Raw genomic sequence first — 3,308 nt, 5'->3', positions numbered from 1 at the left:
ATATTATTACTTTTAATTAATAGTGACTCATTGAAGGTATGGATTGAAAATACTGTTTAAATATCTCATGTAATTTGAAAACAACAAAAGTTATACAGCAATGATGTAATTTACCAAAATCATTAATGAAGTTTATCCGCTTGGCACAAAAAGAGTGTAGGTACTTGGTGCAACAATGACTTTTAATTCTTGCTAGTATGTATTTTGGTTGTAGTATTTAAATTACAGATTTCCAATTTAGAACCTTTTGAAACAATTACATTATAGCTTGAATCTTGATGGTATTTTTTCTTCTCTCCGTGAAGCATGTTTCTAATTTGGCTTTAACCTATCCAAGGATAAATACCAAGAAGGGAGGCCTTGATTTCCAAAAATGTCACTTTTTGACATAGGATGGCAAACATATTTTTTAGAAAAAATTATATTAACTATTTACGATTGAGAACAGGCACAATACCTAAGAGCATACACATCAAGAATATTAAAATTTTTGGCTTTTAACAATTCAAAATACTACTTTATCTATTTTAACATCTCGCTTTATAATACACCCAACATCAAAGATTCTATTATTTTTACCACTTTATTTAAATAATTTTTTTTTAATTCTCTATATGTTTCTTTCTCTCTCTTCTTATGTGTCTCTCCCTTTCTCTAAAAACCCACCACTTTCTTCTAAATCCAAGCAAACCCACACCCACGGCTAGTCACTACCAACCACCACCACCAAAAAGAAAAAAATAAAACCACCAACCGGTGCTACCATTAGGGTTGTCCACGGGTCGGGTCGGGTTTGTGCCCAACCTGGACTCGACCCGACTGCATCGGGTGGACAAAATTTTGACCCGTAACCGACCCGGCCAAAGTTTCGGGTCTTTCAGTTCGGGTCGTATCTGTTTCGGGTCCATTTCGGTCGGTTTCGGGTTCGCCGGAGAGGAGAGAAATTTGGCCAGATTTTGGCCGAAATATTGCCGGATCTCATCGGATCTAACAAGATCAGGTCGATATTTCCTATATCTATAAAGATCGGGCCGAGATCTTGATGGATCTGGCCGATATATACTTATATCATCAGACGAAGAGTTTGAACTTACTAGTTTTGGGCTGAAACTCTTGATTTTCGACGAGGAAGAAGAGCTCATCGGGCGGGTCGGGTTCGTCGGTTTCTCAGACAGCTAACCTGCAACTCGAACCAATGGGCTTGGGTCCTTGCGCCGACGACCCGCGTCCAACCGAAACCCAGCTTTGATCGGGTGGTTTCGGGTGAAAGTGGTTGGGATCCGGGCAGTTTGTCGGGTCCGGGAGGGTCGTGGACAGCCCTAGCTTCCACAGCTACAACAACTGCCACTGTCACCACAACCCACAACCATGACCACCAACTACCAAAATCACAATCAAATCACATACCCAAACTGTTGACGTTGGGCCCCGTGTGGCTTGAATTGCCAAGCCCAAGTCAACACAATACCTAATACTTGTTGTAATAGGAGTCCTAGTGTTGCCAACTTTGATATATATATATATATATATATATTTATATATTAGGTTTGAGATGAGAGGGCAGCCGTGTGAATTAGAGAATTCCTAAAAACCTAGCAACAGCCACGTAAGAAGAAGAATAGTGTTTTCTTGTCTTGTGGGTGAGAGAAAGTGCTAAGGTGTAATTGGGATTTGGGTTTCTTGAGAGTGTTCTTGTGCACTATTGTATCTCCCTATATATTTTATAGTGAAATTTCTCCATCGTCTCTGTGGATAGGCAGTTTGCCGAAACACGTAAATTATTGTGTTCTTTGTGTGTACTTGTTATTTAATTTCCGCTTATTTACTGTTATTGATTTGAGTCTTGGGGTGCTATCTGCGCAACAAGTGGTATCAGAGCAAGGTTAGGATTCAATCCTTTGAATATAGTAAAGATGTCAAGCACAAAGTATGATGTAGAGAAGTTTTGTGGTAAGAGAAATTTTTCACTTTGGCAAAGGTAGACGAAAGATCTCCTAATTCAACAAGGAGTTCATAAAGCCTTGCTTGGGAAGGAGAAGAAACTGGAAACGATGAAGGATGCAAAATGGGTAGAGATGGATGAGAAAGCAGCTAGCGCTATTCATCTCAACCTAGGTGATGAGGTCATTCACAACATCCTAGAAGCAAAGACCACAAAAGTGGTTTGGGAAAAACTAGAAGGTCTTTATATGAGAAAGAATCTGATGAACAAGTTGTACGTGAAGAAGCAACTGTATAGTTTGCATATGAAGGAAGATTCTGATCTATTGGAGCATCTCAACACATTTAATATGTTGAACACCCAACTGTCAAGTTTTGGGGTGAATTATAAGGATGAAGATAAAGCTTTACTCTTATTAGCGTCACTTCCTACTTCTTTTGATCATCTAGTGACTACGTTGATGTACGGGAAAGAGACTATAGTACTCGAGGAGGTGACTAGTGCTCTCTTGTCACACATAAGGATGAAGCAAGATGTGATGGTTCTCAGGCTGATGGACTTATTGTAAAGTCTGAGTCAAGCAATAGAGGTAGAAGCAGGTCAAGAGGACGAAACTCTAACAGGAACATATCACAATCTAAATCACGTACAAAGAAAGATGTAGAGTACTTTTATTGTCACAAGAAAGGGCACTACAAGAATCAATGTAAAGAGTTGAAAGAGCATTTAGAAGAGAAGAAGAATAGAAAGAAGTCCCTAGAATCAGCTAGTGTTGCTGAAGAAACATCAGATGACAATGAAGTTGGAGCAGATTTACTTTCAGTTTCATCAAGTAACAATGGTCTATTGGAATCTTGGATTTTAGATTCAGCATGCTCATATCATATGACTCCAAAGAAAGATTGGTTTGACATGTATAAGCCTTACAACGGTGGTATGGTCCAAATGGGTAATGATGCTACATGCTCGGTTATTGGAATTGGTACCGTGAAGATCAAGATGTTTGATGGAGTTGTGAGAGTTCTTAGTAATGTCAGACATGTTTCAGATCTTAGAAAGAATTTAATTTCTTTAGGAGTATTGGATGATTTGGGCTATTCATACTCATCAAGGGGTGGAATCATGAAGATTACCAAAGGTGCTTTGATGGTGATGAAGGGACAGAAAGTAAGCACGCTTTACAGACTGATTAGGAACACAGTTGTAGGAAGAGTTGCAGTCACCACTCCGGTGGAGTCCAGCATTGACGACACAAAATTATGGCATATGCGACTTGGCCATATTGGTGAACGTGGTATGTTAGAGCTGCACAAGAGAAATTTATTGAAAGGGGTGAAGACATGCAAGCTAGACTTCTGCAAGTATT

Source organism: Quercus suber, unplaced genomic scaffold (assembly GCF_002906115.3).
Source record: "Quercus suber isolate HL8 unplaced genomic scaffold, Cork oak 2.0 scaffold_624, whole genome shotgun sequence".
Lineage (NCBI taxonomy): Eukaryota > Viridiplantae > Streptophyta > Magnoliopsida > Fagales > Fagaceae > Quercus > Quercus suber.
Note: the sequence above shows the minus strand (reverse complement) of the source record.